Source organism: Octodon degus, unplaced genomic scaffold, assembly GCF_000260255.1.
Source record: "Octodon degus isolate 3935 unplaced genomic scaffold, OctDeg1.0 scaffold00136, whole genome shotgun sequence".
NCBI classification, from domain to species: Eukaryota; Metazoa; Chordata; class Mammalia; order Rodentia; family Octodontidae; genus Octodon; species Octodon degus.
The window spans coordinates 7100162-7115366 of record NW_004524712.1 but is presented as its reverse complement, the minus strand read 5'-3'; the positions used below and the strand labels follow the sequence as shown (position 1 = coordinate 7115366).

General features: G+C 45.0%; 1 non-coding gene across 1 annotated transcript; it reads right to left on the bottom strand.

Annotated features, from left to right (window-relative positions):
* Positions 1-9023: 9023 nt before the first annotated feature.
* LOC111812691 lies at positions 9024-9126 on the bottom strand. The gene has a single exon (XR_002818125.1). It is a non-coding gene; the product is annotated as a small nucleolar RNA U13 (small nucleolar RNA).
* Between the last annotated feature and the right edge of the window lie 6079 nt (positions 9127-15205).

The following is a 15205-nucleotide window of genomic DNA, read 5'->3' as shown; positions in this document are numbered from 1 at the left end:
TTCAAACAAACTCTTCCCCCAATAAATCCTGAATAAATACTATGGCAATATGACAGACACTGTACTGTGTTTCTTTTCTAACTCTAGTCTTATGTGAAGGAATCACTTTTGGGATAAAATCTCACACTGTTTTTCTAGTTCACAGTTTCTAGCTGTGGTTTCTGTTGCAGGTAGTGCTCCTGGCCAAGTCTGTTATTTCTCCTAGGAGCTGTCGACACCCCCAGGGCACTGGTCTTGTCCATTGTCAGAGAGGTAGGTTGGCCAGCACCTCTGCTGCTCAGTACTGAGGGGAAACAAAGCACAGAGTGGCTTGGGGTTGGTAGGTGGCAGCTGCTGGGCCGTAAAACCCACAGTCAGAAAGAGCTGTCAGGGGCAAACACTACATGCAGCAGGTTCTGTGTGTGTGGGCACAAGAACGGTTCTGTCTACCTAAATCTTCTATCTTCTATAATGACTCTATCTCTACCTTTGCTTTCTGCCTTGAGATCTATTTTATCTGATATCAAATTTAGTTTTCCTTTAGTTAGTATTTACTTGCTCTCCGCCCTCCACACACATTAGGATGGGATCCCATAGCCTCTTTCAGGTGAGGCAAGCAATCAACCGTTGACCTATGTCCCCAGCTTGAAAGTCTTTTTATATTGCACTTGGTCAAGAGAAACTTCCTTCTTTCTCACTGAGCTGTCAATGGCCATTCCAGTTTTTGGATACTAGAAATAAAACTCAGGACAGGTGTGGTGGTGCATGTTTGCAATCCAAAACACTTGGAAGGCTAAAGCAGGAGGATTGCTGTAATTTTGAGGCCAGCCTGGGCTACATAGGGAGTTCAAGTTCAGCCTGGACTACACAACAAGACCCCGTCTCAAAAAAAGGAAACAAGACAACCTCCTCAAAACAAACATCCAAATCTTTACATGGACATATGCTTTCATTTAGCTTTGGTAAATACCTAGGAATAGCAGGCCTGAGGCATGTGAAAGGTACCTGTTCAAAGTTTTATAGCAGGCATAATGGCCCATGCCTGTAGTTTTTGCAGGTTGTCTGTACCACCTTATATACAGTTCAATTACATAATTAGTGTAAGTATATTCACCTTTAAGTAATATACGTTTTTGACAAGACCTTCTCTTAGGCTTCTATTTGATGGTCCCAAGATGGCATCACTGAGGGACTGAATACAGGGCCTCTTCCCTGAGGTCCTCACCAGCCATCCCCCCCTTTTTTTTTTCAGAACCAGGGATTGAACTCAGGCCCTTGCGCTTGCCAGAGAAGCACTTATTCCACTGAGTCATCTCCCTGGCCCCAAGCCATCCCTTTTTAATTTTTTAAATTTTAAAACAGGGTCTTCCTGAGTGGTTAAATTGGCCAGACTGGCTCAAAATTGTGATCTTCTTGCCTCAGCTTTCCCCAGTGCTGGGACTGTAGGAACATGCAGTGCACCCAGATGCCCTCCACGCCTTGTACATCCTTAAGCAGAAGTGCAATGCCTCAGTATCTTGCAGAATTCCTCAGTGGAGCTTATCTCCCAACATTTCCACTTTGGCTGTAAAATTTTTAATGGTCATAGTTTTATTTATTTATTTATTTTTTTGAACCAGGAATCAAACTCAGCACCTCCCACTTGCCAGGAGGTACTGTGCTGCTGAGCCATAGCCCCACCCCCAGTCATAGCTTCATAACAGGTGGATTAGATTGTATCATAGAAAACCCACAATTTTGTTTCTTATTTTTTAGTCTAATGTTGCTTTTAAAAATGTATTTACCTAGCCTTTCAAGGTCAATGAGGACTCAGGACATAGGAGAACCTGTACTGTAATATCAAGTAACTCAGTTGTGTCCCAAATTTTCTGATCAAGGAGATTATGGGGCCACAGAGGAAAGTGATCGATGATGTAGAGTGTGCCTAAGGAGAGTCACATGGAGAGAAAACATTCTCTCAGGCTTTCACAGAGAGCAAATGGGTCAGGCAATGTCTGTGCCTCATCCACATGGCTGACACTGACAAAGGATCTACAAAGTACATTACAGGGTTTCAGGACAAATCCTGAGGGGATCTGACTGACCTTATCAGATACAAAAGTTACATTTCTTGTTATAGAGGTCTTGCTTTATCCTGATCTTAACCATCCAGCAGAAAAGTATAAAAATGAAGTATAAAAAGTAAAGTCATATTAATATGCTGAGCTGTAAAAGGTTCAAGTCAACAACTTCTGAAATTGCCAGTCCTATGGAAAACCCCCTACTATTATGGACTACTGGAGTATATTGGAATATTTTGCTGAATTCACACACCTACAATATTTAATGACAATGGAATACCCTTCTCTGACAAAACTAAACAACAAAAAAAAACTAAACAAAAAAGGGGACACAAATGAAGGACCATTTTGTATCTGGATATTCAAAATGGTTAGGATAGATATACAGCTACTTTCTCTTAATTCAGTGAATAGAAAGATTTGTTCTAACAGTGTCTGTGGACAGGATGTCATGTCTGCATCTGGTACTATGAATATCCACTAAGAAGACAACAATATGTAATGTATTAATTATTGAAACTGTCCTACTTATCGGTTTTGAAAGTGCTCATTTCTATTTCTTCCTCAATAAAATTATTTTAAAAAAGAAACAAAAAATGTATTTAGTACAGGCCCTACAGGGTCTCACTACACAGATCAGGCTCATAGTGATCCTCCTATCTGCAGCCTCCCTAGTGCTGAGATTCCGTGTGTGTGCCACCACGCCCAGCCTCAATCCCTGGCACCTTGGAGGCGGGGCCAGCATGGCACGCTGGCTAATGTTGCTTTTGTCTTGTTTGCATTGTTTAATCTCTCCAGTACCAGATTAATTAGACATTCAAATAGAATGGCTTTTAAAATTTAGCATTGGGGCTGGTGAGATGGCTCAGTGGTCTAAAGCACCTACTTAGAACAAGCTAAGCAAAGCACAGGGACCGCGGTTCAATCCCCAGCACCACATGCCAGCCAGCCCCGCCCCCTGGTGGGCTGAGCTGGCCACACACACACAAAATAAATAAATAAATAAATAAATATTAAAAAAATAAAAAAAATAAAATTTAGCATTAATGACGCTTGTTGTGATAGCTTTTGGGGTACAGTTTCTATTAGCTAGTGAAATTTCTCCTTGCTAAAGAAAATCTGATATCTTATAAAACTGAGTTGCTTTCTGCTATTAATTCAATTTTGTTCCACAATGAGATATCTATAGGGCTATGAATGATGAATTCCTGCTGAGGCTTTCCCTAAACCCTAAGGTATTAATGACTATGAATTTAGTGGTGTCTAACATGGCATGACTCCTCCTCTTTGTGAGTTTTTCCAGGTTCACTATAAATTTTTTTTTCCACTGGTGTCATTATTCATGTGTAAAGTCCTGGCCGGAAATTGAGGAAAGGCTTTAACACATTTTGCATTCATAATTCATATTACAGTACAATCATCAGTGTAATTGGAAAGAGGTTCTTCCCCGCTCTTGTACAATGATGGGGTGCCCTTCCTTTATGAATGATGAAGTGTCACCTCTGTCTGAAGGGAGTGGCACGTTCATCATCCTTACACAGCACCACACAAATGCAAATTTTCTCATTCCCAGAGAAATCCAACTTGCCACTGAGTGCTTTCTTGCTTTTCATACATGCATAAGGTTCATCTCTAATATGACTGCTTTTGAATCTAATGAGGCCTCACTTCCTTGAAAGCTTTCTCAGCTGGATGTAGTGCCATATGCTTGTAGTCCTGGTGTTCTGGGAGGCTGAGGAGGGAGGACTGCAAACTGAAATACAGCACATTTAGTTATTTTCTATGATAGAGATTAAATCTAGTGCCCTGCAAGGTAAATGCTCAACCTCTGCGCTACATCCCACCCCAAAATGTATTGCTTTTATGTGAATTCTTAAATGTAGAATGAGGAAAAGGATTCGAGAGCACTTGGGGTGCTAGAGAGGTAACTCAGTGGTAGGACACTAGACCGTGAGTTATTGCTTGGGACTAAAGGCTTTTCCACCCTCATTACATTTATAAGTTTCTTTTCAGCATAGTTTTAAAATGCCAACTATTTTATTTGGGGAAGATGTTTTCCAATATTTTTTACAGGCTGTGGTTTCTCTTTTGTTTTGATTCTCAAGGACTGGTTGACACATTTTGGAGAGAAGATTCTTCTCACAGTAATTTCTCTAAAATGAGATCAGTACAAACAGGATGAACACAGCTCTGAAAAAACACTTAGGAAAATGCCAAAGTCACTTTGTCTCCTGTACACGCGCAAGGCGCTGAACAGATGAGGCCTCTGTAAGCAAATGTGTGGGAATCCCACCTCCACGCGGAGCACACAGTCGATTCTGCAGCCTCCGACGCCAGCGGGTGTTCTCTCACCCAGGCCACTCAGCTGTGGCTCAGTCTACCTGCAAATAGAATCAGATCCTACATGTTGACAGCTCAGTCCCCAAGGCTGCCACCCCCACGTCAGATGCCACACGCAAGCCCCAAATGATTTAATCTGTGCTCTTGATTTTTTTTTTTTTTTTTTTGCAGAACCAGGGATTGATTAACCTGCCAGTAATGAGCATTTTCACACCCCCTCGAATTCCACACATTTGCTACAGTAGCTCACAGGAGTCATGCAAACACTTCACGTTTACTGGTTGATTTAAAAGGACCTTACAAAGGGCAGCAATACACAGCACGGGAAGAGCAGGGCAAGGTGTGGGGAAGGTGCGCATGGAGCATCCAAGCCCTCGCTCAGTGCACCAACCTCAAGGAAGCACCACTCACTCAGCTGCCTGAAGTCCTCCACAGTCTGTCCATTTGTGTTGTCAGGAAGGTCTCATTACACAGGCAGGATAAGCCACAGGCTGGCCACTGGTGACCAACTTAACCTTGGGGAAGAGCTGAGAAAGGACTGAGCTGAATGTCTCAGCCCTCTGATCCTGGTGTGCTTTTCCGGCGGCTGATTCCCAATCGACACCAGCTGCCTAGGAGATGCCAGTCCCCAAAGAACTTGTTAGCACACAAAAAAGGCAGTTTCCTTACCAATGAAGCCTAAATTGAGGTCCAGATCTTTCATACTGAATAATATCCTCAGAGGTCTTTTCTTTTTAGATGGTCTTTGCTTTCCATCCTAGAATCAGGCAACTTCTCTGGAAGTAACAATATTAGATGGGAAGTACTTTTCCATTTTGCACACTGTCTTTTTCCTTGCCTGTGTTTCCTGAGGAAATATGGAACACAGCCCCCTCCACCACTCCCAATCCTTCACGCGTTCAGCAATCCAGGTGGTCATGGAGCCCATCCCTCTCAGGATTTTTATGGGGACTTCATTATGAGGGCAGGATTGGTTATATCACTGGCCTCATAGGTAACCTCAATTTTCCATTCCTTGGCCCATCACAGGGTTTGGAGAGTAGAATTGACAGTGCCAACTCTCTGACCAAGTCTTGATCTTCCAGGGCCGGTCCCCCACCTAGAAGTCCTCATATGAAGCATGCTAACTACCCCCACAGACTGCAAGGGCTTTAGGGAGTTGTTGGCATTGGGGATCAAACCCATGACCTTGTTCTTGCTGGGCAAGTGCTCTACTACACAGCTACTACCTCTCCAGCCCTAATATATTTTTCTTGTTATGTCATAATATCATATTTACAAAACTGGTATCATTTTCAGTTCGAATAGACAAAGTCAAAGATTTTATTGTGGCAGGAATTATCAATGAGGCCAAATTCAGAAGAGTGGGAAGTTATCAAGCAGAGATAACTTGATAACTTTTGCTGCGGAAGTTCTGAGCCCTTTTCCTACGCGTTTCCTTCACTCGGGCTACTCGCCTGCCTACTTTGTAATCTCCTTTACAATAAACTAGTAATTGTATTCTCTGAGTCATCCTAGCAAACTACTCAACCCAAGGGGTGGCTTACGGGAGGGACCTTGATTTATAGCAGGTAGATCAGAATGTAATTTGACTGGCGTCCAAAGTGGAGGGCAGTCTTGGGTGCTGGGCCACTGACCTGTGGCCCTGACCCTGTCTCCAGGGAGATGGTTCCCAACTGCATGCAATCACAAGACACCCAGCCAGTGGCTGCTAGAGAACTGGAGGGTGAGTGGGGAACCTCCACTCCTCAAAATCAACCCAGAAACCTCAGTTGTACTGAGTACATAAGCGCAGGAAAAATGTTTTGGTGTTTCTTTCTCTTACAGTGACTAAAAATCTCTGGCAGGGCCAGGGAGATAGTGCAGTGGTCTAAACGCTTCCCTGGCAAGCCCAAGGACCTGGGTTTGATCCCCGGTACTGGAGTGCTGGCCCTGCATCAAGCTGGCCTCCGAAAGCAGATGTGGTAGTGCATGCTTGTAATTCCAGCCCTGGGGAGGCTGAAACAGGAGGATCACTATGAGTCTGGGCTGCATAGTGAGACCTTGTACCAAATACATAAATTAAAAAAAACTCTGGTAGTATGGGTCACAAACTGTAGTTGCATTTGCTGCCTTCTTTTCTATTACAAAAAAAAAAAAAGGTGGTCTTATATTCTACTCCATAAAAGACATCTGATTTTATATAAAAATCACATTTAAAAATATTTATCTGGGGCTGGGGCAACAACTGAGTGGCAGTGGCAAGCCCAAGGTTCTGAGTTTGATCCCAGGTTAAAACAAACAAACAAACAAACAAACAAACAGCATGCAGTCAGTGTCTAGAATCAAGGTGTGGCACACACTTGCAGTCTCAGCAGGAGGAGTGAAAGTTCAAGCCCAGCCTGGAGAACTTAGTGAGACCTCATTGAAAAACAGGATTAAAAAAGGGTTTAGGAATGTAGCTCAGTGGTAGAGCACTTGTCTGCCATGCACAAGGCCCTGGCTCCTAGTGCACAGTACTATACAAACAAGCAAGACCATAACTTGTATGTTTAATTCCACAGCTTTTTCTTTTCAAGTCTTTAAAAAACAAGGGAAGGAGGGAGAGTGGAAAGGAAGAAAATAGGCAGACAGGCCAAAAGAAGGGAAGGGAAAGGGAGGAGTTGTTTCTAGGTTTTTTTTTTTTTTTTGAGACAGGGTCTCACTATGCAGTTCAGGCTGGCCCTGTGCTCACTTTTGTAGCCCCTAGCCTGGTCTCGAACTCACAGTGATCCTCCTGCCTCAGCCTCCCCAGCGCTGCAATCACAGGCACACACCACCACGCCTGGTTCCAGAGCCAACGCGACATGTGTGCCAGGGATCAAATTTGGGACCTTGTGCTTGCCAGGTAGGTGCTTATCCCTCTCTACTAACTCCCCAGACCAGTTTCTAGTTTATAGAGGCCCATAATTCCATATTTTCTCAACTGCCAGTCTGTACCTCAAGGTTTTATTCATTTTATGAAGTTTAATCAGTTTTAAAGTCACTTAATCAGTTTTCTAGAACTGTCACTTAATCAGACTGAGCAGCTCAAAACAACGGACACTTATCTGCTCTCAGTTCCAGAGGCCAAGTGTCTAGAATCAAGGTGTGGACAGGCCTCGGTGCCTCGAGGGCAGGACCCTTCCTTTTCTGCTCAGTATCTGGTGGTGGCTGGCAGTCCCTGGCATTCCTCGGCTTGTGGAAGCACCGCACCTCATTCCTGCCCTCTTCACGTGCGCTCTCTGTGTGTCTGTGTCACGATATTCTCTTCATGTGAGCCCCGCAGCCGTAGGATTAGAGCCCACCCAGTCCACCAGGACCTCAGCTTAGCAAATCACATCTGCAAAGGAGCTGTTTGCAAATAAGATCACAGGAACAGGTCCCATTTGTGAATTTAGGGGACACTATTAAGCTCAGCAGGAACGGCAAATTCATGGTCACACGTGTGTGGGCTTCTTTGGCTTCTTTCCAAATCAGCCGTCCCTCAGCTTGCATCCCTGAGCAACTCTGGTGGAGACATGAACTCCTGGCTTGTTTCTCTGAAGCCACCCAGTGTCTGTGTCAGTCTGATTCCTGCTCCAGCCTCACGGTACAGCCTCACGGTACAGCCCCAAAGCCAGATGACTGGGCTTTTATGTTTGGTTCTGCCTAGTCTCTTGTTTATTCTGAATACATGGAAAGTTGTAAAATAGTAGAAGCGTTCCCAATAAGGCTGGAGGCTTGTCCCTCAGTTGTAGAGTATGTGCTGAGCGTGCGCATGGCCCTGGATTTTACCCCCACCTCTGACGATTCTCACATGCCTGCACACAGGCTCTCCATAGGGACCTTCTGACCGTGTTTGCTCTTTTATTCTCTTCTCTCCTCCTTTTTCTTCCTCTCTCCCTTCTCTCTTTATATCTATTTGTATATGAGAGTAAATTATTCAAGGTATATTTCCTAAAAGCAAAGTCATAATTTTCATTCATTTATTTATTTTTGGTACTGGAGATCAAACTTAGGACCTTGCACTTGCCAGGCAGGCACGTATGCTGCTGAACTATCTCCCTGGACCCATAGTTTTTAAAATATATGGGCAATACTATGGACAAAATCAGGAAATTCACATTTATATATTATCTAATCTGTAGATTTTTTTTTCCCCTTTCTGAGACAGGGTCTTGCTACGCAGTTCAGGCTGGCCTGGAAATCAAGATGTGCAGCCCAGGCTGCCTTCAAACTCACAGTGATCCTCCTGCATCAGCCTCCCTAGTGCTGGGATTCCAGGTCTGTGCCACCACACCTAACTAATCTGTAGATTGGGTTCCAATGCAACCAACTGTCTCATAGATGTCCTTATAAATGTATAATTTTTTCCAGTCTAATCTAATCCAAACACATACTGCCTTTACTTTGGCCATTTTCATTGACTTTAATCTGAAATAGTCCATTGGGTTTTCTTTTTCTTTCAAGGCACATTAATATTATTACATGTCTTTTTGAGACAGGGTTTCACTGTGCAGTTCAGGATGACTTGAATTCACTTTGTGGCCCAGGTTGGTCTCGAATTTGCAGCGATCCTCCTTTCTGCCTCAGCCCCCTGAGTGCTGGGTTACAGGCATGTGACACCACTCCCAGCCTAGTCATATTAATATTAAATTTTTTCCATGCATGACAGATAAGGCGCCCGCATCATGACAGGGCTCAGTGGAGGAACATCTCACAGAGAGCATAAAACCCCAATCGCTGTGCTTATGAGCCACACCAAGATTCTCAATATTTTCAAGAAGAGTACAAGCCAGTTACTTTTTAGAATGGTCTTCAATTTTGGACTTGCCTGTTATTCTCTTATAATTAAATTTAAATTATTAATTTTTGGTAGCCAGATCACAGAAGCAGAGCTGAATTGTTCTCACAGGATCATATGTGAAAGCACATGATATCCTGAGCATATTAATTTATGGATCTCACTATGATGTCCTGGCCAGGCGCAATCTATTCTCCTGCCTCAGTCTTTTCTTTCTTTCTTTCTTTCTTTCTTTCTTTCTTTCTTTCTTTCTTTCTTTCTTTCTTTCTTTCTTTTTCTTTCTTTCCTTCCTTCCTTCCTTCCTTCCTTCCTTCCTTCCTTCCTTTCCTTCCTTCCTTTCTTTCTTTTGCACAGGGTCTTGCTACACAGCTCAGATGCTTCAGTGATCCTCGTCTCAGCCTCTCTAGTGCTGGGATTACAGCTGTGCATCACCACACCTGGTTTCGGTGGCTAATATGGTGCCCCCAGGTTCCGTGACCAGCATGGCATGCGTAGTGGGGATTGAACCCAGATGCTTGCACTTCCCAGGCAGGTGCTTAGAACGCCAGACTAGCTCCCTAGTTCTGCCTCAGTTTTTTGAGTAGCTGGGAGTAGAGGTGCCACCATGTCCAGCACTGAGCAGACTAGCTTTGATCACTAGGGGAAGATCCTGTACGCCAATTTTCTCCACTCCGTAGCTAGTATTTTTCCCTTTATAATGAATAAGTATCTTCTATGGGGCTGGACTGTAGCTCAGGGGTAGAGCACTTGCCTAACACGCAAAGGCTGTGTATGGATTTGATGTCTCCAGCATGGAGAATGAAAAGGTATCTTTTGTGGAGTTGTTTTAAAACCACATTGATATTGAAGTGTCAAGTTTTCCCCCATTAATATTAACACACATTAGTGGTTCTCGCTTAAAAATGATGATTATGGTTGCTGTGAAATGCTGTCAGCTCTCTTTTTGCTCTTCTCTGAAAGGACGAGCTGCATGCTTTTCCAGCGGTTGCCCAGGCAGCTCCTACTCTGAGGCTGCTGGTGGTCCCTGAGTGAGCCTCCTCTCCAAGTCCACAGGTTCCCCTCTCTCTTTTCCTTGGCTGCAGCTCACAGCTGTATCTTTCATGCAGTACTCTGTCCTTTCGCTTCTTTGACACTGTCCTCTGCTGGTTCTGTTTTATTGGCCTGTCTAGCCTCTCTTTAAATTTTTTTTTTTAATGCACTTAGTATAGGGTCTACAGGGTCTCACTACCCAGATTGGCATAGTGATGCTCCTGTTTTCAGCCTCCCAAGGGCTGGGATTACAGGTGCAGGCCACCACGCCTAGTCTTAATCGCCATCTCAGTGCTGTGCGCCCCGGGGGCAGAGCTGGCACTGCACACACGGAACGGAACCCCAGTCCTTGTGCCTGCCAAGGCACTTTATTTGGCTGGTCCTTAACTTTTTTTTTTTCTCTTCTTTTTTTGAGATAATGATTTGTAATGTTGCCTGCCCGACCTTGAACGCTGGGCTCATGCAATCCTCCTGGCTTAGGCACCTGAGTAGCTGGGCCCGTGGGGGTGGAGGTGGCAGTGTGGCATGTGGCGATAAAATCATACCTAGTGACAGCTCAGTTTCTTCCGATGGGGCCCTCTTTCTTGTTCACCTCTAAATCCAGCATCTTTCATGAACCTTGTTTAAGACTTGCTTGTTTCTCCCTAAATATACTTTCTCTTCAAAACTTTTTTGGTACAAGGTCTCACTACACAGCTCAGACTTGTACTGATCTTGTTTTCAGCCTCTCCAGTGCTGGGATTACAAGCATGAGCCTCCACGCCCTGACTCGGTGGCCAGCTCAGTGTGCCAAGGGCAGACTGGCACAGTATGTGCCCATCCCTGCACTTGCCTCAGCGGGTGCTTAGTCTGATGAGCCATCTCGCTGGCCCCTGTACTTTCTCTTCGTATGGTCGTTAGATGGCTGTGCCTTGTTAGACTTCCTCCAGTTCTGTATATTCAGGCAAATGCTTTACCAATGAGCTACATCCAATGTGTTTCAATACAATTTCAAATCTGGTGAACCCTAATATTGTATTTTTATCCCCTACCTCTCCCCTGAATTCCTGCTAAGAGATAACTTCAGAAATGTAACATGACTACAAAAGAACTCTGGATTTTCTAATCTTCTATCTTCCAGACTCTAAGTTAAGGGTCAGCATTTACCTAGTCACTCAAATATCAACTCTGGAAATTATTCTTGATCCCTCTCTTATGATTAGCAGCATCCACCTCCCGGTCCAGTATCTTATCCATTTGCAAGTGTTTTGCGGCCTCACCTCCCACATGTAGCTGCAGTCCTGCAAGTCCCCCAGTTTACTCTCCTGTTTTGGCCACAATGATTAGCAGATATCAGGACAGGGTCCGTTTCTGTTTCTTTCTCAACAACATAAGTATCCAGAACAGCCAAAGTTATCGTCAAAGAAAATAACCGCTTCACATTCTTGCTTTAAATACCCTTAAAGCAACAGCAGCACCACCATTCTACTCCCTTACTTGCACTTAAAACTTCAATACCATTGCCTTCAAAGCTGTGTATTATTTGACTCTGTGTCCCCAAGTTGTCTTTGTCACCACACCTTTGCCCTGTGAGCCAGCAACTCTTGCCTCCGCATTCTTTCAGGGAGTTAGATGAATCCTCCGCAGAGCCATGGACTTATGTTTTTTCCTTTTGTCTGTAGTATCAATTGATGAATCTCAATGTACATAGTAGAGTACCCAGCTGTTACGGTTTGTGTCTATTTGTCCCCCCAAAGCCTCATGCAGTCATGGGACAGGGACTTCTAGAATTCGTGATTAACTCATGATCCACAGAGATTATGGGTCTTAGTACTGCTGGGATTATGGGAGTGAGTACTTCCCCCGCCTGGGACAGATAGCCTGAATGTGACAGCAGAGACACAGAGACACAGACTCCCCTCTCTGTTGCATTGTTGCTGCTACTCCTTTGTTTTGGTCTCTTGCTCTTTGCTGCCACCATGACAGGTTGCTCTCTGCCATGTGTCGCTCTGCCTTGGAACCTGCTGAGTTTGGACTGAAACACTGAAACCTCCAATAACTGTGAGCTAAATAAACCTTTCCTTCCTTCGTTTTGGGTGTTGGGTATTTGTCCCAGCAACAAGAGAAGAGTAACTGAGATACTGGCATATAGTAAACACTCAATGAAACCTTTTCAATAGAAGAATGAATTTGTGCATGTCATGCTTTTTAAAAATTTTTGATGCTATGGATTTTACACTTGCTGTTCTGGAATGTTCTCCAAGATCTTAACATAGTAAAACATGGCTGCATTTGCTCCTCTACCCAATTCCTCCAATCACTGAAGTCTCAGCTTGCATGTTAGTGCTTGGTACCTGCCCCAGATCCTCAACTGCTTTTTTGAGGGGTATGGATGAAGAAAACAAAACAGAAACAAATGTAGTAACGCAAAAAATGGGGACTGGGAGGTCAGTGCCTCAGGGTAGGCAAGGACAAAGAACTCTTTGGCTGGCCACTTTTATCATTTTTTCTGGTGAGCAGTGCAGGGGTAGGGGGGCATGCTTTTCCTGGAACAGTGTGGAAGTGGTGGTGCAAGGGGCAGGTTTAATAGCATAGAAGAAACAAGTGAAGACCCCTTCCCACATCGGGGTGCTAGTGCCTGCCTATCCGTGTCCTCAGCACACCTCAGCCTGCCCTGTGAGTGCCGCAGCCTCACTGGTCATCACAACTCCAGGGGTACCAGGAGTAAATGGGGTTTCTGCATTCCAAAAGCGACCCACAAGGCAGGACCGGCCTGGGCCTCGGAGGGACTCTATCTTTCATTTATCATCGGTGGCCCCCTATGTTAGCACCTTAGAGAGAACTTTTCGGGCCCCTCCTTGAACAGTCAGCATGCCCACTTAGCTTTCATCCCAGTACTCATTAGCATCTGGAATTATTCATGAATGTTCCATCACTTCACTGGAACAGAAGCTCCACGACAGCAGGTATTTCTCCTTGTTTAGGACAGCAACTGGTACACAGTACCTATTCATTCAGTACTCCCTAACCCCAAGGTACACATTTACTGTATGGAATTTAAAAAAAATATTTAAGCCATATAAAAGTAGATTCCTGAGATTCACTCCAGACTACCTGAGTAAAAAAATTGTGTGGGATGATGCTTTCTTGTAATATTTGAATATTACAGCTCTGAAGCTGTAGAACATTTCTCTAAGACCACGAGCAAGAGTAGCTCTGGCTCTCCAGTCCAGATAGTTCATGCTAGCGCCCTGACAGCGACATCACCAGTTTGAAAGAGCCCACCTGCCATCTTAGAGAAATGCGGATTTCATTTTCCTTAGGTCACAGAGGCCATGACAGTAGGTCAAGGTAGACATGTCAGCAGGCCACAAGCACCCCTCAAGGACATGGCAATAGATTACAAAGGACATGTCAGGAGATTACACAGGACAAACCTGTCATTTCTCTGACCCACTCCCTTAAACGCCCTCCCAAAATTGTTTTAATAAATTTTTAAAAATATTTGTTTATGTATGTATTTATTTATTTTTGTACAGGGTTTCACCACCCAGCTCGGACTCATAGTGATCCTTCTGTTTTCAGCTTCCCCAGTGGTGGGACTACAGGTGTGTGCCACCACACTTGGACTCTTCACCAGCTCTGCACGCCCTTGAGTAGGCTAGCACAGGGCTCAAACCCTGGTCCCTGCACTTGCCAAAGCAGGCAGTTAGTTGGCTAAGCTGTCTTGCCAGCCCTTACTTTTAATATTTTTTTGATAGTTCAAATACTGTCCTTTTATTGTAATATATTGCTTCAGATCCTTCCCATTGCTAAACATATATTTTTTTTAGAAAAAGATGAAGAAAAATTGACACAAACTATTGTGAAATGACAATTTTTAAACTGAAAATGACTACCAGTTTACTTCAGACTAAGCCGCTTAGCCTGGGAGAGACACTCTCTGTTCTGCTGCCATACAGAGGTTCTCAGGTTTAAGGACAAAGCTGCTCGGACTGTTGGGTTTGCACCCCTCCTTCCCGCTCGGTCTGCATCTCACCACCCGGCTCCTTTTGGTTTCTTGTGTCTTGTCTGCTCAGCCAGCCTCAGAGGCGCCCAATCCATCAGAAGGGACGTAATAACGAGATAACCTCCAAAGCAGGTGCGCTTGACAGATGCCCAGGGATACAAGGTGTGGCAGCTTCTCCAAAGCCTGGGAAGGGCGAGCATCCCAACCGCTCTCTAAACCAACATCGTCTGTCCTGGAGCGTGCTGCAGCGTAAACGCTAAGCTCTGCCTCACTAGGCGCCCTCTGCTTTGCCTTTTCCACCACGTGCGGCAAGGTTGATCACTGAGAGGCTTTACTCTAAGTTCAGGGCTGCCTGCGCAGCATACGACGGAAGACCAGGACGTGTGGCTTATGGGGCACTCATCTTGTTTTGAATTTTAAAAAAACAGAACACTCTCTTCTATGCTGCTAAATGAATTATGCACCTCCTTTCCTCGGGGGGGGTTTTGCTTGCTTGTTTTTTCTCACCTTTTTCTTGGTTACCCAATAATGTAGCTGTGTTGTAGGTTTTATCATCATTAACACGTCTCAGGGCTGAGAAAAGCACTTTATTCGGTATTTTAAAGATCTCACTTCATCTTCAAAACACAGTAAGGTAGATCGTATGCACGGGAAAGCTGTTCTCGGAAGGCACAAAGGTCCAAGGTCCCCGAGGGCTTGCTGCCCTCCCCGACAGAGGGCGGCCGGGCCCGGGCGCCGCACGGCAGAGCCCGGATTCATCCCGTGCGCTGGGCTGTCCCTGCAATCTAGAGGGCGCGTGGCCCAGCGAAGGCTGAGGCTAAGAAATGAGTGAGTCCAGTCATTTGATTATAACACGTAATGTTTGGAAAAGTGCTTCCGCAATGGCTAAGGGGAAGGGAGAGACACAGCGAAGGCGCCCCGGTTTGGCAGTGACGCTGACACGGCCCACGGGCCAGCAGGGTGCGCGGCGCTGCACGGCCGCACAAGGCGCCGAGGCCGGGTCGCGCGCCCCGCAGGCAGGCGGCG